We start from the raw sequence: 21642 nt of genomic DNA, 5'->3' as shown, positions 1-21642 counted from the left end.
AACGCTCATTTCGACGACGATAAACACGTTGTCTTCCATCTCGCTGGTGAAGACGAAATCGTGATTCATCGCTACACTACACTCGTTTCCAGTTTCTCAAATTCCAAGGCTGTAAGGTATGGCGCCAACTCAAGCGTCGCTGTCGATGGATTTGTTGCAAAACAGGGACGATAACTGGTCTCCTAGGTCGGATTACAGCCTCGCGAAGATAGTTCCTGACAGTCTGGTCCGATACCCTCCTCAAACCAGGGATACGTCCTGCAGTCTCCGTAGCTGTGGCATTGCAATGACGTAGGTGGAACAGTCGAATGTAGCGATCCTGTGCAGGGGTGGTAACTCTTGGTCGGCCGGTTCTCGAACGGTCTGCAGTGGAACTGAACTGTGTCTATCGGTCACAAAGGCGGCAAATGGTGCTGTGGTAGACGTTGAAGTGGCGTGCAACAGAAGATTGCCCCTCTTTGGACACGTCCTATGGCGCTGTTCCTATAGGCAGCGCTGAGTCTCGTCATTTTCGAACTTGAAAAAATTCGGCAATTGAATGACAAATTATTGGCTCATGCTTGCCACTACCACGAGTTACGAATGCCATAACTTGCACGTGCATTTTGCTTTATTTTTTTCCTCCATTACGTTTTGGAACATTGTTTAAGACATTATTTTCACACCTGTTCAAAAACGTTTTGACGCACCGTTTGTCGAATATCAGGCCGCCAACATTTTCCAATAACATAAATTCAATTTATGTACCTGATTTTTTTGTGTGTAGTCAGGTTCAAGGAACTACAAACTACCTGTGCGTTTCTTTTTTGAAGAGTGTAGATGAAGCAAGACAACAAGACGTGGGCTCATGTTAGCACATAGACGCTGTCTTCAATAGTAATGCTGCAGAAAAAAAACGTAGTTGCGCTCATTTCCGAAAACGGTTAAAGACGTTTCGAACAATAACTTCACTGCAGATAAACGCAGCCATTCAAAAGATTTAACATTAATGTATGTCGTTAACTGTATGTCATACCAAAAAAACCATACCCTACATTGACGTTAACCGACGTTGGATGAGCTATGCACGCGGAATCGGTATGCCGTTAACGACGCAGTTAGATGGAAATAACGCCCACGGCGAAGGCGTGAAGTACAGAGAGGTTCGATCAGGGTACTTCCGAAAGCACCAGGTTCTGTCCTTCGTGGTGAAATGTATATCACGAAAGCATTCTATCATCCTTCATCAAAATAATTCTGTTAGGCTCGTAGAGATGTCTAGCAGAATGCGATACACGCTTCCACAAGAGTACTTTTCCCTTGAGCGTACCACTATTGTTTGCCAATTCCAACTAAAGACATATCATCCACCGCTTCATTTTTATGTTTCATATTCTCTCCGAGAACTTTACAATCAACTGAAATGAGTGTAACGGCCGTTTTCGTGAGTTCTTTGATCGGTGTTGTTGAATTAATGAATCAGCTTTGGGCGGTTTATCAATTACATCACATCATTTCAGCGGGAGGAAAACACAATCCAGACCGATTATTTACAGATTATCATACAGCTAGAATATAGCTGCGTGTGGTACTAGTGAGTAAGTTGGGTTTAACGCCGCTTTTAACAGTATTCCAGTTATATCACGGCGTGTCAGCTTAATGTGGGAGGAAAGCCCGAAGTGATGCAGGTCTCAGACGTTTACCACTCGTGAAACCCACGAGCACGGGTATGGTGCTGACAAATCTAGAAACATAATCGGGGCGAACCGGGATTCGAACCCACAATCATAGGTTTCTGGCGTGCCCAAGGGACGCAACTCTGCACAGCGAATCGCGGCGCCTTAGACGACTTGGCCACCCGTGCCCCCGCGTGTGGTGTTCAACAACAAACAAAAACACATATATCGGAGTGAGTCGATATACATGTATAACAGATATTGCCGATGCGATGTTAAAATATACTCTAGAAATTCCCTAAATAGTTGTTAAAGAAAATGTTACCGTTCTAAAGAAAATGTTACTGTTCTAAAGAAAATGTTACTGTTCTAAAGAAAATGTTCCCGTTCTAAAGAAAATGTTACTGTTCTAAAGAAAATGTTCCCGTTCTAAAGAAAATGTTCCCGTTCTAAAGAAAATGTTACCGTTCTAAAGAAAATGTTACTGTTCTAAAGAAAATGTTACTGTCAGTGACAGCTGTTGATTATTTGAATTAATTATACATTAGATTTATAAAGCTGTAATTAATTAACTTAATAATACCTATATGTGTCATATGTTTTCTGTAGATTATGCACAAGATATTCAGGGGTAATTAATCTTCAATTACTACCTCTTTTGTTCTCGCCAGTATGTAATGCATCTTTTGTGTGTTTTTTTGTATATATTTCACAGACGGACGAGACCAAAGATGTGATATTGTTTAGCACGCTCGTCCCTCATTTTGTGTTTCTTTGTCAATATGCTAAACTCCTAACCCGTTGCGCTAGAGCATCTTCCTCTGGCTCAAAAAGTGCAAAACATCAGAAAATGTCTGAAGTTTGTTTTACGTTTCTCCTCTCTCCATCCATCACTCATAAAAAAAACTCGACATATTTTGGGAAAAGATAATGATGAACGCTAGTCCCCGTTTACGCCCCGTTTCCTTCCAATAAGTAAAATGGTCCATAAGATAAAGTACCTGGGTCAAGGCGGGAGTTAAAGTCCCAGTGTTTCGATGCGGAATAATATGACCAACGTTAATTAGTTTACTTAGGAGATTCTAGCCTCCCTCTGCGCTACTATATATGCAATGAACTGCGCGTGCTTAGGGAGAAGCGTTCTTCTCTAACTGAACCGTAGAGAATCGGTGCAAAAGTGACAGGTCTAATCTGTGGTCGTGACAAATACGTCATGATGTGAGAGGCTGCGTCACGTAGACACACGCCAGACAGAGAATATTGACCACTGGAAATTATGGACAGGGTGATACACGGCCACCGTCTGCAACACTCTGCAATCCCGCTAACCAGTAACAGCAAAGTGAAGTGCAGCGTGCCAGAATCAAAGGAGTACAATAACTTCAAAGGAAGCACTGTGCTAAACGTACAAAAACGTCTTCTTTTGCTTGGAGATGTGCTATTATATCTGGTTAATGTGGTGCTGAAATGCTAAGTTCCTTTTTCCATAACTACAAACGTCTTTACTCTGGAAGGACAAGTAAAACCTCTTTAGAATGGAACGGAGAAGAAAATGTGTTGATGATACCGTTTCAGGAGGATGTCGTTAAAATGTCGTTAAATAATGCGCTATCATGAATAGTGTTGATAGAATTAGATAAGTCTCAATATTTTGCCAGTATGCTTTACAGAGGAAGTACAAGATTACAGAGATAATCAGAGCACTTGAATTGATTAAATGTATTGTGTATTCTTGTGATGGTTTTCTTGGACAAATTCACACAACACAAGGGGGCACGGGTGGCCCAGTCGTCTAAGGCGCCGCGATTCGCTGTGCAGAGTTGCGTCCCTTGGGCACGCCAGAAACCTATGATTGTGGGTTCGAATCCCGGTTCGCCCCGATTATGTGTCTAGGTTTGTCAGCACCATACCTGTGCTCGTGGGTTTCACGAGTGGTAAACGTCTGAGACCTGCATCACTTCGGGCTTTCCTCCCACATTAAGCTGACACGCCGTGATATAACTGGAATACTGTTAAAAGCGGCGTTAAATCCAACTCACTCACTCACTCACTCACACAACACAAATGCTGTTTTGTCACATTCATCACGTCTTTTATTTCCTTAAAGAATACATTTAACTACATATTGTCACTACTTTGTTGTTATTGACTGTATACATGGTCCTATTCCGGATCCTTGTACCATAATGTTCCCAAGATGAGTTATTAAGGACAATGGGGGCACGGTGGCCAAGTCGTCTTAGGCACCGTGATTCGGTGTGCGTCCCTTGGTTACGCCTAAAACCTATGATCGTGGGTTGGAATCTCGGTTGTCTATCTGTTTCTGTCAGCAGCACGTGCTCGCGGGTATCACCGAGGTGGTTAAGGTCTGAAACCTGCACCACTTAGGGATTTTCCCCACATTAATGAGTAAGTGAGTGGGTGAGTGAGTGAGTTGGGTTTAACGCCGCTTGTAACAGTATTCCAGTTATATCACGGCGTGTCAGCTTAATGTGGGAGGAAAGCCCGAAGTGATGCAGGTCTCAGACGTTTACCACTCGTGAAACCCACGAGCACAGGTATGGTGCTGACAAATCTAGAAACATAATCGGGTCGAACCGGGATTCGAACCCACAATCATAGTTTTCTGGTGTGGCTAAGGGACGCAACTCTGCACAGCGAATCGCGGCGCCTTAGACGACTGGGCCACCCGTGCCCCCTGCTCCACATTAAGCTGACACACTGTGGTATAACTGTTCAAATCCTGTTAAAAGCGGAATTTAAACCCAACTCACTCCCTCACTTTGTAGGCAATATAAACATCATTTCCCAAAGACGAACACGCTATACGATGCAGAGTTCTGCATTGAGTGGGTGACTGAAGATATTTAACAGTAGGTTAAACAATACAACATACAAACCACGACGAGGGTCACCAAGAAATGGCGTCACACATTATATCCATATAGGGAATCGAACCTGGGCACGTGCAAGCGCATAAACCTCTGGATTACCTCGCCGCCAAAAAGAACAAAAAACATGAACTTATTGAATGACTAATTTAAATAATTACTGTTGCAGCTAAAAAAAAAACAGAAAAGAAATGCTTATCCTTTTCGCGAACACCTGGTGTCACCACTGATTTCGGTGGGGGCACGGGTGGCCCAGTCGTCTAAGGCGCCGCGATTCGCTGTGCAGAGTTGCCTCCCTTGGGCACGCCCGAAACCTATGGTTCGAATCCCGGTTCGCCCCGATTATGTTTCTAGGTTTGTCAGCACCATACCCGTGCTCTTGGGTTTCACCGAAGTGGTAAACGTCTGAGACCTGCATCACTTCGAGCTTTCCTCCCACATTAAGCTGACACGCCGTGATATAACTGGAATTCTGTTAAAAGCAGCGTTAAACCTAATTCACTCACTCACTTTCCATATTGACTGAGGCCTTGAATGTTGTAACCTTGATAAAACAGTTCTGAGCAAGAGTCGTATGACGGTCTTTGCAATCTTGGTAAAAAAGCATGCTCGGTTGTACTTTAAAATGTTATTCTTTGTGATTATTGATACAGATACATGGTCACTTTTAGGTACGCAAAACGAGCCTTCTATTGAATATGTCATTAACTTTGGCAAAAACATGTAACCTAATGTACGTCATGGTTCATACAGTGTACTGCAACTAAATTTCAACTTACGCTTTATTTCATTATGGTTTGTAGCATTCTGCTTTGGCACTGATCACAACGACAAGCGATAGGAGGTAATGATAGGCGACCGACACACAGGGGATTAGAAGTCTGCTATTTTCCGCTTACATGAACACGCTGTCAATGTAATAACAGTGACTGTCACACGACCAGCCGTAATGTAGCAAGTCGCCATAGATGATAAATAGACACAGACGGAAAATCCGACAAGCATACGACTTGTTGAGAAATTAAGTATAAATGACACTGCTGTACGTGTTAAGCTTTCTCGCTACGCCACTGGTCACAATCTAGGCTCTGACCTTTGACACAGAGTAAATTAGTTTTACTCTAATATACTCCCAAATTAGATTATCACCACACGCCAATAAAGGTATCGATTCGTTAGTTTAATTTGCAAAGATCCCGAGACGTAACAAGGCATCCTGGTGTGCCCGTTTGCAAGGTAACGCCAAATGGCATACAGAGACGTGATAATCCTTTCTACGGCAATGCGGTACTCTTGAATAGCCGTCTTTCAACTAATTAACCATCTTCAGCTCAGTCGCCAGTTCTACAAGAATGGAATAGAATTCGTGTAAATCTGATTGCTAAGTTCGTTCGCTTTGGTATTAGCGTTAGCTGTATAATGGACATTGCCTGCTCCGACTATACATTCTGTTTGCCATTGAACTCTTTAACGACAAATTGTATGTCTGTGAACAAAGGCGACCGCATACGATGTAGATGTCTCAGCAAACACAGTGTCAACTTTAAAAGTTTAACTGTTAAGTTTTAATAAAGTGGTTGAAAAGATGCGATAGAAAGGTTTATAAACATCAGAAGCAAAAGTTCATCAGAACATCTTCTTTCATGTGTACAAAGTAACCATACGTCATCTGATATTCAATGGTGATACTTGGAGGCGTGATCGATGTTGAAAGACTTTGCTATGTAAAGATAATTTACTTCACATATAATTCTCATTGGTTTCGTTCTGTAATTGTTTTTGGAACAGCTCTAAGTGAAAAGTACAAATGTTTCAAATAACATTATCACTAGAGCTTCTGAGTGTAAAAACATTTAAGATAGATGAGCGTACATGTACGTGGGTGTTACTCTGTGGAAGGGGCATTGCGGTGGCGTTAAAGATGTGTTGATGTTATGGACATTATTCTAGTCACATAGGCATGATTTATCTGGACTGAAGTAAGAACAGCTGTCCTGATATCTAAACATGATGGTACAGAGGGATTATCCGTGTGAGTTTACCGATCGTGTATACCACACAAATATCTTGTTTGGTAGACATTTAGAAGTTGGAGTAAGGATAAGAATTCATGGATGAACAACTTCTTTATTACAATTAAGAGCGACGTTTCGGTGTAGGTTCTAACACCTTTATCAAGTAAGCTCTCAATTGCAATAAAGAAGTTGTTCATCCATAAATTCTTATCCTAACACACAAATATCAATTACATAACGCGAGGCTCTATATAATATTATATGTCCAAAACGGAAACGCATGAGGTTTACTCATTTCATTTTCCAAAGTACTTTTTGATATAGTCGGTATGGTACAACGGAGGGTAGCAGAGATTTGGATGAAATGCTGGTCAAGACGCTATTGTTTACAGACCGCCGTTGTATGGGAAGAGTACTTTTGTGAGTACGATGGCCCATAAGGCACATGAAGTCTGTTTTTTTAAATATTTTGATATTTGACTTACTGTTTTCGTAACCTTTTGCAAAGTAACACGATTTGTCATACAAATATGTGATAAATCATGTATAAAGTAGATATTGAATCGCTGAAAAGTGAAGCGAAAATGTCAAAAGCAAATACAAAAAGGTTAAACACTAAAATGAAAATACAGAAAAGTATTTTCACCGCGGTGGGAACATTATCACCGTGGTGGGAACATTATCACCGCGGTGGATATACTTTTCTGTATCATCATTTTAGTTTTTGACATTTTCGCTTTTTTGTTTTTGACATTTTCGTTTTTGATTTTGACATTTTCATTTCAGTTTTTGATCTTTTCGTTTTTGTTTTGGACATTTCATTTTAGTTTTTGACATTTTCGCTTCACATTTCAGCGATTCAGTAGCTACTTGAAAGTACATTTTCCATATTTTCGGTTGTTTTTATACATGATTTATCACATATTGGTATGACAAATTGTGTTAATTTGCAAAAGGTTACGATAACAGTAAGTCAAATATCAAAATATTGAAAAAGCAGACTCCATGCCCCTTATGAGCCACCGTAGTGCAGCATACAATGTTCACCATGATTGTGTCTTTTACGCCCAATGAAATGGGTAGATAATCGAGACTAATTACTCTCTGGTGTTGACATTTTATATTTTTATCATCTACGGTAAAGTTTTGTCGCTTTTATTTATTTGAAATCGCTGAGGTGTGTTATAATTATCATATAGTGCAGCCATGCCTGTTAGCATATGCACTCACACATGAGAAAACGTTACGGGACAGGAGTACGGGACAGGAGTTCCGAGGTTATATTAGGATACGCAACGGTATGTAGAGATTATTCAAAGTAGTTTGGCCTCATTTGTAGTTTGTGGGATCGTGAGACCATACAATTTTATGGTACAGATTTATCGCAACCATAACACTATCCAATATGCAAATGTTTACAATTCTTTGACAACATTTTTCTGCAACAATGAAAATCCACGAGAATATATACGTGTTCTTCTGAGATAAATAAAAGCGACAAAACCCTTTCCTTATCCATGAGCATGTGTTTATAAATCGCTATCAAATAGTGATGATACCAGTTGTTCGAGAAAAGATGAGCACATCCTGCCCCAGCAGGGAACCCGTCACAAACCCGGGAACGTGTGGTATACGCCAATGTGGGGATTTCCTTCTGTCACCATTCTTGTCACTAATGCGTCATATTTAGAAATGTTTTCTCAACGTGTCTATCATAAAACATTTTGAAAGCTTTACTTAGGCCTTGAATTTTTTAACCTTGATAAAACAGCTGCTGAAGCAAGACGCTCTCTTGGTTGTACAAATTTTGTGAAATGTAGACACCACGTTGTGCCACATTGTCGATGAGGTGAGGTTATTGCTCTTATATAGCGACGTGTGTGTGTGTGTGTGTGTGTGTGAGAGAGAGAGAGAGAGAGAGAGAGAGAGAGAGAGAGAGAGAGAGAGAGAGAGAGAGAGAGAGAGAGAGAGAGAGAGAGAGAGAGAGAGAGAGAGAGAGAGAGAGAGAGAGAGAGAGAGCGGCATAGAGCGGCATAGAGCCAGTAAGGACTAATGTCGATTTTATAGTGCTAGCCGACTGAGATACCATGCCGCAGTTTAACATGAATACCCCACTCAGACACTGTATACTGACTCCGAGCCGACCAGTCCATATAAAGCCTCTCAATGCCGAGCGCATGGCAGGATAACACCAAGTACCATCTTTTAACGTCTTTGGTATGACGCGGCGGAGATCGATCTCCCGCTTTCCGGACAAATACATACATACATACATACATACATACATACATACATACATACATACATACATACATACACACACATACATACATACATACATACATGGATCTGCCAGGCCAATGGTTGATAGCCTGAGCAACGCCAAACAATGTCGGGGTTAAACAATGAACAAACAAACAAAACATTACACGTGCAATCAAATGACTCACAAATCACCCGTCTATGCAAGCTTAATGATCGTAAGAGAGGGATACTCAATGACGTTGAGATAACAGGGTTGCACAAATCTTGATATTATTGGCCATCTCCAGACCAAGTCCAGACGCTAGGGTGTCAAGGAGCGTCTACAGGCGATACTGTGCTTATCAATAAATGATATGGCGACCAAGACGTGATTGTGTTTAATTAGTAATGGGTTAACCATGTTGAGGAATAATCGATATAACGTTATCGATACAACTGTAACAATCAATATACTGTGCTGTATGTTACCTTTAGGGTCACTTGTTTGTTCACTTTAGCAAAAATGAATAATCATTTTTCATAAAGCTAAAAATTCTTTGTGTTCTTGTACTATGTACAATGTTCTGCACGTCTCAAACACGCTTCACCGCCTCCGTGGTCTAGTGGTAGAGCATCCGCCCGGTGAGCGGTAGGTTCGGAGTTCGATCCCCGGTCGCGTCATACCAAAAGACGTTAAAAGATGGTACTTGTTGTCACCCTGTCTGGCGCTCGGCATTAAGGGCTAAAACAAGGACTGGTCGGCTCGGAGTCAGTATACTGTGTCTGAGTGGAGTATTAATGTTAAACTGCGGCATGGTATCTCAGTGAGCTAGCACTATAAATCGTAATCAGTTCGTAATAGTACACGCAGCCACACAAACACACACACGTGCATGCACGTCGCTATATAAGTGAAATATAAAACCCCTTTTCACCTCAGCTCAAACACACTACTTTGACAAGTATGTAAATGAAATATTTATTGAAATGTTCACATACTGTGTGTTTTATTTAATCAAATGAGAGATGTATATGTGGGTCAAGATTTTCGGCGTTGTTATAGCCATATGCCGACGCGAAAAATTAAATTATGGAACTTAAAACACAACATGCTGAATACATCACAGGTATCTGTAAAATTTACATAAAATTTGAAACGCATATTTTAGTATGGCAATAACAGTTTAATAACTATTTACAAATCGGGCTATAAACTTTAGCAACTATAACAGTAGTCTGTCTTACAGACCCTGATACATTTATATCAACTACAGCCCATGCAAGGCTATAATGTTTGGCAAGTCTAGATTACTGCAGTATCTGAAAATGAAGAGAATCACTGGGCTCCCTTTTTATTAGATTTTTATTTTCTGTATGATATGTTCATTTCAGAGACTATATGTTAGTCTACTATAACAGCTAGGTCATCTTCCTTGGGGTGATGAGGATTATGAGCTTCCTGCTTGATACGCCGGCAGGATTTAGGATTTAATAAGACAAGTCCATTTTCATGATAGGGGTTAATTACCTGATTAACGTGTGCAACCAGGTATGACATTGTTGTTTAAGGTGTCGCACAACTGGGCTGTCTTACTAATGGAAGGAGACCATCACAAACCTGAAGCATTACAGAGGAGGCAATGGCATCAATGGGTTCTTCTCTGTTTGGGCATTGCAGCTTGCTCTGACTATTTATTTAAACGATCTGACGCAGAGAGCTGGAGGGGGTAGCACGATTGACCCAAACTCCTTTTCATTGCCGTCACATATTAGTGAGGTTCACCTGGCGGCTGTGGAAAGTGGTCCAAGTTTCACAATAGTGTACCTCAGTTGCAATGACCCACCGGTCCAGTGTTCAAACTCAGATTATAAGTCTCATTTCGTCACTACAGAAACCGCGTTTGCTCTTTTCCACTGAAATACTTCCACATTATGGACATGTGTGACTCTGGACTTTTACCCACAATATGTCTTGACATACTCTTCCAATTGACGGTACACCTTAACGGACCCACTATTTGCCAATGTGGTACGGCCAAGAGTACACTCACATACGTGTGGGAAAGGTGAGGTGAGGTGAGGTGAGGTGGGGTTTAACGTCGCGTCCAAGGTTATTGCACTTATATAGCGACGTGCATGTACGTGTGTTTGTTTGTGTGGCTGCTTGTACTAGTCCGGACTGATGCCGATTTATAGCTGTAGCTCACTGAGATACCATGCCGCAGTTTAACATGAATACCCCACTCAGACACAGTATACTAACTCCGAGCCGACCAGTCCATATAAAGCCTCTTAATGCCGAGCGCAAGGCAGGATAACACCAAGTACCATCTTTTAACGTCTTTTGGAATGACGCGACCGGGGATCGAAGCCCGGACCTTCCGCTCTCCGGGCGGACGCTCTACCACTAGACCACGGAGGCGGTCACGTGTGGGAAAGTGAAAGGGATACCCTTAGCCTTTCATATTTGCTTGTTCTCATATCATAATTCATCTGATAGTGTTGAATGTTTTCTTAAATAGACTTTTACCTTCTGTTAAGATAATCTATCATTGGTTAATAACCCTGTTCGATCTACCAGCTAAGTCTAATGCAACGTACCAAAGTAGATATCAGTATGTATTAATCGATCTACCCTTGGAAGAGTTTAAACTAATTTTAAAATGTTTCTACCTACATTACACCATTAGATTCGAGTGGCACGCTTTAATATTGATGGACATCTTTAACAGAATTATTCTCACTCGTGTTCCTCAACGTGTCTGAATGCGTCATTTTCACAACTATTTACACTTCTCATAGATTCGCCAGTGTCAACACTAGAGTAACAAAATCCACTTCCTTTATAAAGTTGAAGCCTTTGTGTCTGGACTAGAAACACACAAGCAAACACCTCATTTCGTTGTCCGACACCCATCCGGTGCGTTGGAGCACCGTTGCTTCCAAGAGTAGTGCAGACAATGTTTGCAATGCAAGCACGTTTCCTTCCTAACTACACAGAGAGCTTTCGCCCATCCCGTCGAGGCATCGTGACTTCTTCCAGCTTGCTCTTCAGCCCCGTGGAGCCAAATGGCGGGAGAGTATTGATGTGATGCCAGGAGGATCAAAAGGGATAAGCTTGACGCAATACGTGCCTGTTATGTAGCTGAGGTGGTGGTCGTGGAGCTGGGAGTCTTGGAGCGTGAGTCTGCACGATCAACAGCGTTAACTAATCGTTTCATTGTCATGATACGTTTCTAATAAAGGTCTCGACACTCTGTTTCATTGGAGGGCATGCGGCGAATATTACAACTTTATGGCAATTGTTTTCGGAATTTGTGTATTCTGTTAGATTTGGATAATGTTTGGAATTGTTTGATTTCCATTACCATGGTATTTGGACCCTTTTTTCAGGGGGTGAATGCGGTGCGAGTTGAAATCGACAGGACTTAGGCTTGATCAGTTATAGACATTATGAAAAGAAAGACGGCAAAGCGGATCCCACTGCGCCCTTTAATTGTCCTTTGAGTACAGCTTTCAAAACAAAATTCTTTCTCTTTACGCTAGTCTAGCAATTGAGCGGAAAGTGCAATGCTTTAAATCTTTAATATCACGACTGATATCAGGCTTTTGCTAATCAATTGGCCCTGTTGAAAGAAGACTTTGATCTGTAATCAAGACAAGGTTTTCATGGAACACCGTTAAATCTAGCGATAAGAGTATGACCCGATACGGAACTGACTCCAATTATCCTTTAGTTACGATGTCTACGTTCTGCAGTGTATCAAGGTATCGCGGGCATCATCTGGGCTGATAGTCACTTCTCCTCAAATTAACGAGATCAGGGTTAGTCATATTGCAGGTGTCCATTTCTTCGTTTCGTTTTCTACCCCAGCTGTACCTCTGGCAAATATTTACACGAAACCGCCAATGCTTATGGTGACTCAAATGCAAGACTATCATATTCCCATTGTTATTGCTTCTAGTTGTCCTCATATTGCTCCATTAAATCTGTTTCTGGAAACAGAAGGAAAATTCTCCTCATATCGTGTTGCCATGGTGAACAAGCATCTCTCATTTGTTTCATGGTGCTATGTCATCTATTTCAGTTTAAGCGTTCAGGATAAAACAACTGATGTTTCATGTAGTCACGAATTGAACCAAGTCTGTGGGTTTCATTTTAAAATAGCTTAAACTAAAAGAATTTGTTGAAGAATAATTAACTACCCCCCCGTCAGAATTTACTGCGATGTGCGTGCGCGTTGTTTCACACCACACTCAACAATATTTCAGCTATATTTAGGGGGCCGGTAAATTATCGCGTCTGAACCCGACAATCCAGTCACTGATATTGCGATCAACTGTCTACGCCTTCTGTTAGTTTGTTGTTTTACGCCTCAATCAGCAATATTCCACCTATATGACGGCGGTCTGTAAATAGTCGAGCCTGGACCAGGCAATCCAGTGATTGACATCATGAACATCGATCCACGCAATTGCGATCGATGACATGCATCAACCAAGTCAGCGAGCCTGACCACCCGATCCCGTTAGTCGCCCTTTTACGACAAGCATAGTCGCCTTTTACGGCAAGCATGGGTTGCTGAAGACCCACTCTCCCCGGATCTTCACGGGTCCTACGTCTTCGGGGTACGATGACACGCAATAAATCAAGACACCGAGCCGCACGTACCACCCGACCTGTTACATCGCCCCTTACGACAAGCATAGGTTTCTAACCCGCAATCCACAAGGGTAGTTCACTGTTGGCTAACATGGGAACTAGATATTGCTTAACGTCTGAAAGCATTCACATATGTTTATTAATCATTTACTGTAAAACATTTATACTTTTACACAGATAATAGTTCACAAATGCCCAAACACGTTGTTTTCACCAATAAGTGAGTGAGTGAGTGAGTTGGGTTTAACGCCGCTTTTAACAGTATTCCAGTTATATCACGGCGTGTCAGCTTCATGTGGGAGGAAAGCCCGAAGTGATGCAGGTCTCAGACGTTTACCACTTCGGTGAAACCCACGAGCACGGGTATGGTGCTGACAAACCTAGAAACATATTCGGGGAGAACCGGGATTCGAACCCACAATCATAGGTTTCTGGCGTGTTCAAGGGACGCAACTCTGCACTGCGAATCGCGGCGCCTTAGACGACTAGGCCACCCGTGCCCCCTTTCACAAATAAGCCTGAAAATATAGGTTAACAGATATCCGTGATACGCCGTGATATAACTGGAATACTGTTAAAAGCGGCGTTAAACCCAACTCACTCACTCACTGATTTTCACGGCTAATTTGCGCTTTACGCCAAATGAAATATATTTCGGTGGATAATCAAGACTTGCATTGACATTTTATATACAGAAGTATATAAAAATTGCTGCGTCACCACAGCGCAGCGCATGATATGTGCTCGCGCGGTATGTGAAAGCATATTATTCTAAAGGATAATATGTTTATAATCTTTCATTAAAATACCAAAGGCTGACATTCTTCGACTTCTTCGACTCACCATGGCATTCTTTGCATGCTGTTTTGTCAGGTTTTGCGTCATTAGATAAATACTGCATCGACAACAAGTCTCTGATGAACTCTCAGAGGAACCCATGAAATTCAGTTAATTCATATGGTGTTTGAAAATCGTTCTGGTTCCTCGGAGGTGATATCACAAGATATAAACCAGCTTATGCGTTGGTAGTATGTCAAAATGAAATTTAATTATTTTGTTCACGATAAAAACAAAAAAGATACCAGAGACGTTAACTTTGAAAATAATTATTGAAAAAATCATAGTTTTTTATAAGTAACATAGAACATATAAGTAATGTACAGGACACAGCAGTAGAAAGACATTTCTAAATTGATTAATTCGTTCTTGTTGTTATAACATGTGTTGTTTTTTTTAAAACTGATAATGTTATACGACTGACACACACATACACAGTTCCCAACTGATTAAAATGTGTATTGCAAATTACATTTGAGAGTCAAACACGTATGAATGTACAATAGCAATGCAATTAGTTCCGAAAGGTGTTGACTTTCATATTGTTATCTGCTTTTTTTGTTTCATATGTTGTGATCTATTATCAACAGTCAAGCAATATGAAACCTGCAACTGTAATTAACGTACTATACGTATAATACGTATTTAAGTTTTCAGAAGCAATGCAGTGAAGACAATATATCTAGCTAACCATTTATCTCATAAACTAGTTCAGAGTTTATCCGTCTTCGTGGAGCAAATGTAAACAATGCACCTCTGAAAAGACATGTTTAGTTTAAAGGAAATGTTTTTTAGATTAATCACAACTAAAAACATCTATCACATTTCGAATCAAGAGAATCAAGCCTTCTGTTATTTAAATTTAAATTTTAAAGTATGACACTGGAAGTATTGACTACAGATTTCAAACAAATAATTCACAGGGCTTCCTAAAAATAAACATATATGCAAACACAAGCATTAACCATGCAGTATGCAGACCATTCGTTTTCAGTTGCTTCAAAGGCTGTTGCGACCAATCACGGTGTTAACTACGCCAGGTCCAGCCCTATAACAATAACTCCAGAAATGTGATTGTCATTATTCTGAACAGTGTACTATGCGTCATAACGTAATGTGTTGCTCTGTATATTAATATTGGATTGTTGCATTCGCAAAAAAGAACTTTGAGAATGTCCAATAACAAAATGTTGTGAAAATGTCACGTATCAAATGCCAAAGGCGGAACCTGCTTAAGCGTATTAAAAAATGGCAATGGCTCCTTTCATTCAAATGAAATCAAAAAGCACAAAAAGTAACCTTTGATGTTAATCAAAGTGCCGTTCTTAGATGTATTAATTTTGTATTCGCCATGCTTTTGAGATTTGCACTTTCCCCGAAATAAGATTTGTCCATGTTTCTTCAAGGAATGTAATAGACATTGCACTGCTCTTACTAATATATTTATAACCTCTATTTATCTGACGATATTTATATTAAAATCATGTGTCTGAAAGTGTTGCTGTGGGCGTTGTTTTCATATTTGTGGTGTAAATGTGGGGAAATCAGCGGAGGTTCAGAGGCAAGATCACAGTCAGTAGCGAGCGTGTCCATCTTCCGCATTGATGCAGTTCTGACATGTTCGCCTCACTAAAGCCTAGAAACGTTGAAGAAAGGCCCGGGGATAGGGCCTGAAAAGAAGGAGTTTCTTCAACGTTGTTAGAGAATCTGAAGACGTCGCAGACATCGTTCCATTTCATCCAAAACATGTTCGATTGATGACAAATAAGGGGATCTTGCAGGCCAGGGTAACACATTTACATTGTTCTGAGTTAGACACTGGTGCACAACTCGAGCAGCAGGTGGTCCACGCTGGAGACGTCGACGCTGGACGCCTAGCTGTAGACGTCGTCGGACAGTCCTCGCTAAGGATGCTACGGGCTGTGAGTGTTGTTGCCCAAACCGTGTAACAAAGATGCGTGGTTCGAATCTATATGTCTTGGGGGGTGGTTGTTACGTGCGGGCGTAGATTACGGGGGTGGTACTGACGTGGTTGTTGCTTTGATAACGTCGCCTTAAGTTCCCTATGGAGTTCCCGTAAATGCTGAATTGGCGTGCGACGTCACGTTGCGAGGTCCCCCATTTATACATTCCTATGGTTCAGGATTTGTGATTTTCACACATATGTAGCATCGTGAAATCTCAACAAGCAATCAAAAGTGGTGTTTATCTCAACACAACACTTTTCCGAAGATTATATACAGTGGGATTGATATGGAATTGGACATATCAGTCCTCTTATGGAGACCATTTGAAGCAATTTCTCCCGAATACTCGTTATTTCTTGGACAAAAAGAAAGCTTTTTCGTAAACATTTTCCCTGGTTTAATTCCAAAAATTCACGTGTAAGTTGAAAAAAATGCACGTTGCAAGAACTTTGCCTTTGAGTACATATAATATTTGAGAAACGTCCAGTTTGTTGAGAACTGCTTTCTTCCAGGTAGCAACGCAGTGAACTGTAAGCATGACTTAGATAATGGTATCTGGAACATATCAGGACGCATGTGGGTGTCTTTGACTGTCCAAAGTGACATTTGATACATACACATTTCCGTCCACATCTTAAAAATAATGTGAATCGTTATTGCAAGACTTGTAATCGTCTGGAAATGCAGAATTTATAGACTATCTATTTGGAGCTCATATTATGGAGATCGCATTTCTGAATGCATATGCATGAACCGTTGTTTTAACAGACCAGCTACTTGTATTGTATACAATAAATTGTCTGTTTTGCTCGGGGGGGGATCTGTTGTTTCATCAACAATGGGTGTTATTTCGACAATATCGTTACAATCAGACCTTCACTCCGATACGACACCTGATCTGAGGCATCTCATCTGAGGCTAGGTGAACGTTCTTATCAGTCAGTCAGCGTTGAGGCTTCTCTGTACGACTGAGCGGAGCCTGCAGCCGAGCATATCTGATGTCTTCATCTCGAAAACGAATATAAATTAGGTAATACAAATGCGAAACAATAGCATCGTGGTATTATTTGGTAGTGGATAGTACGTTTCTCCGCGCCATGGCAACTACGCCAAAAAGGGTTACAATTGAGGATGTTTGTGTTCTGAAGATGTTTTCTTTGATATAATTATAGATCGAAATTTTAGAATCGGGGCTGTAAAGAAATTAAGATAGTTTTAGAAAGCTTTCATCCTGTTTGTTTGTTTGCTGTCGCCTAAACAATCAACTTGACTCTAAAGAAAGTCAGTTGAAGATGTTACAACTGTACGTATGTGCATTTAACGTACCTGCAAGGGCTAGGTAGGGTTAAGGCTTAGACTGGGCAGTAACGGTTCAGAACCTATCAGGATAAAAACGGTGTTACTGTTCATCAATTCAACGTTACAATGTGTATTAACATTGTGACCTTGAACCCTTATGACATTGACCTTGTGTGATTGATCTCACTGCTCAACTATCAGATTTAACCCTATAATTGCATGTTGATATCTGTGGGTAATTTTCAATTTCCGCTCAGTTTCATGTTTAATCTTTGACGTGTTTGGTTGATTTTAACACTCAGCCCAACTAAAGAAAGAGATGGCAAAGGGTTTGAGGGCGTTTGCCATGATGGATCAGTTTACTCAAATGGCACCTTTTCTAGATTATCTCGGATGGTCTGCTAATATGTCGACAAAAACGTCATTTGGGACAAAAAATTGAATCAACGAAATAAGCTGTATTTGTGAACTCTTGTTTTTTAACATTTTGAGATTTGAGAACTGATTGGATGTGCGATTCGACCTGACGTGATCGACTTTTTCAGTCAAAGTTGAAGTTGGTCTCGTTCTAAATTTCCCTTAGGACACTGAATATTATATTGCAAATCGATTCACTTAGTGAACAGTCTTCTTATAATACGACCAAGTGCAATTAAGAGACTTTACGTTACGTAATAACATTCTTCGAGACATATGTCACTGCTGAACATGTACAATAATTTAATCAAGGATTGGTGCCCGGAGACGTATGTTATATCAAATGCTTCAATTGCCATGCTTTCCTGGAAATGAAACTGTATAAAGTTGCATTTTAGTCGTAAAATAAGAATCCTTTTGGGCAACATCGCCGTATTATGTCTTGAAAGAAATAGTTTACTAGACATTACGTTAGTTATGTACACACAAACTTCCGTACAAAACAGCACTCAGTGTTTCTTTTTGTGTTTCAGACAGTGATGAGGTCAAATGTTTTTTTATTTCAATGGCAATGACACCATACACCGAGTAGTTTTCCTTCTAGGTAATTCTAAATGGCTCCCGTTGACATTGTAAGGCAGTGCATGAGTTAAATCTGAAAGTGATCTTGAACTGGGGTTAATGTAGCAGTTCATGACTAAGATAAAGTGACCTTGTTATCTAAGTCAATAAAGGTTTATTGATCTGTTGGATGAAGAGAGGTGTTTTATCCAATGAGTTGTTGAGAATATTCTTTTCCTAGATACAATCTTCCGTTTTCAGAAGATTACATTATCCGCTGCATTATCATAAAATGACCTTACTGTCTCCTATCCATTTCAATTTGTAGCACTTGGTTCTTTCATGGCAGCCTAATTATTTTTCCCATGCTGTATAGAAGCTTCGCCGCGAGTGATACGTTCCGATCAACGTAAAGTAACTCATATGTAAGCTATAAGCTTGAGCTCAGTTTAAGTCATTTCTTTCCAATGAGGATTACCTTCATGATGTGTAGCTATTAGGGTTATGCTTTTAAAATAGACAAATAGTTTTGACGGCTCACTCTCACATGAAAATGATTAAATCTAATCGAAAGAGAAATGATTTTAACGTAGACTGGTTATGTTCAAAGTCAAATGTAGCGTCAGACCTCTATGGTAAAAGAAGAGCAAGGTTGTTTCAGTCAGCAGTCGCTGGACGTGCACATTTGTATTGTGCACATTTGCACATATTTATTTGTCTGATTATCCTTGTGTGAATCATGTCAAGACTCACGATGACATTCCACAGTTTTTTTAAACGAGACAAGGATGTGGGACATAATCTCAATGTCAAAGTTGATGGTTTTCTACTACTTGACGAAACAGATATGTGTGTCAACCAAACGCCATACCAAATCGTCCCAGTTTTGCTGGGAGAGGCTTTCTGAACCACCACTGCATCGAGTTCAGTGCAATGTGTTGAGAAGATCAGCAACCCAGCAGACGCTTAGCTTAGATGACGTCGGATGGCCTGAAAAATATAATAGAAGGTTTTCTGTTTGCTGCTCAGGACCAGTCATATCCCAATCGAAACCGTGAATGTGTGATTTTGCATCAAAATGTACATATGTAATAAAGATCATGCAGTGAATTTAATGAGACTGCCCAAAACATTGTCAGTGGATGCCAGCTTTGGTACAAACACAGTATCTTAAGCCACATGAAGGAGTTGCTAGATCCTTTTAAAACCGTCCTTCGCCATGCTTGTAGTTTTGACACAGAGGTCCATCCATGGTAAGACTGTGAATATGCAGGGGGCGTCATGGGAAATGATAAATACAATATTTTTTGGAAAAGGCCGGTATACAACCTCAGACCTATCCAGACCCACAAACCTATCCTGTCCTTTTTGATAAATCCAATGAAATCACTCATATCATTGAATTTTCTGTCCCTTTTGACACTAATGTGATTGACAAGATTTAGTAACAACATGGCGAATACGCGGACCTCGCTTTTGAAATGTCACGCTTGTATCCGAAAAAAACAAGTTGTACGACTCCCCATTAATCCCGGTGCATCAGGTTTGGTTCCTCCCAATCTGTTGACTGACATTGGGAGAGTACCCGGGCTTGTTGCCAGGAATACAGCCCTTCTGACAATCTGGGTAATGCAGAAGGCTGGAGTGTTGGGAAGTCTTCACATTCTCCGAAAAGTTCTGAGTGGGTTTGACAAGGAAGCGCCCAAACGCTCTTTATATTTTAGTCTAATAATAAAAATAAAAATGATAAAAATAAAAATAATAATAACAATAATAATAATAATGATAATAATAATAAATATAAAAATTCCATATGTTTTATAATGCCATTTAAACCAAAATGTACTTTTAAAAGCCTCCTTAAAAGTCAACGAACTCACTATCCTCTGTTTTTATAAGTCCAAAATCGTCTGTTCTAATTTGGTCCCAAACCCTAATTAACGTTATCAATGACGTGGACGTAACGAAATCAATTTTCGCCCATCTCAGCTATTGCACCCAAAGTAGATTAACAGCGTCGTGTAATATGTAACATAATGCCGTGGTGTTTGCCAAAAGTGTTTCGGATGTAAAGATGTAAGACAAAATAAAAACTCAAATCCTTCACCTTTCCATAATATTTATGTCATCGACTACATGGTACCACATAATTCTGAGTACTCTCAGGCATTTATTTTATGACAAAGGACATAAACATGGGGCAATGCTGGTCTATGGTTCTCTTACAATGTCAACGTAGACACGTTGCAAAGACGTTATGTTCATTGATATCAATGTTTGTGAATGTTCGCTACCATTTCATTCAAGGATATTACACTTATGTCACAGACTGCATAGAGAATATTCCGGGGTAATCCTGTATATGGTACGCTTATGTTAACGAAGAAAACCTGAGAAAGTGTTTATGATCGTTAATGTAAATGTTGGTGTATACGACACATGTAATGTCCGCTGCGTCATCTCTTGTTCGGCCTCTTCACTTGTCAGCATCTGCCAGGATCTGTGACCTCTCGTCCTCCCCAGATTCCTTCAGCTTGTCACCCGTGCCATGTACCATGAACTAACATCAATCAACGATGTGTGAAAACATACATGTTCATCAGGCAATTGGCTCGGGCAATTCTTCAGAGGCCATGTTACTGACAGGTCACCGGTAAGCAGAGATGGAGCGAGTAAAGTCTGGTGCTTAATCCATATCTCGGTGTATTGATATTGATCCTTTTGACCACGTTGTGGCTCCAAGGGGCGGTCGTGTTGATACTAGCAAATACAAGTATGAATTGCACGCTCTGCATTGAGTGCCCAGTATTCAAGATGAGGGTTTCGTTACAAAATGAGACTTTGACAACTGTTTGGGTTAAATTTCTTCAAAAGGGAAGGGAATTATCACAACATAATTACCTCATTTTCACTTCTGTTTCATGTGAATATGAAAACATCCACGGCGTTATGATTACACAAAATCATATCATCTTTCGTCTACATTGTTAGATATGACGTTCTTAAAGGGACGAGAGACAACTAATCCATATTATATTGTAGATATACTCCTCACTAACGCCCTTGTCCAGATCTTTTGCAAATATATATTTG

The 21642-nt window shown here is 40.4% G+C and overlaps 1 protein-coding gene across 1 annotated transcript in view; it reads left to right on the top strand.

Moving 5' to 3' along the window:
- The window catches only part of LOC139442312 (limbic system-associated membrane protein-like), a 127790-nt gene that overhangs the window by 86418 nt on the left and 19730 nt on the right, over positions 1-21642 (top strand). The gene's annotated exons all lie outside the window — the stretch shown is intronic.

Source organism: Haliotis cracherodii, unplaced genomic scaffold (genome assembly GCF_022045235.1).
Source record: "Haliotis cracherodii isolate W230 unplaced genomic scaffold, xgHalCrac1.p SCAF_5, whole genome shotgun sequence".
Lineage (NCBI taxonomy): Eukaryota > Metazoa > Mollusca > Gastropoda > Lepetellida > Haliotidae > Haliotis > Haliotis cracherodii.
This window is presented reverse-complemented; position numbering and strand designations above follow the sequence as displayed.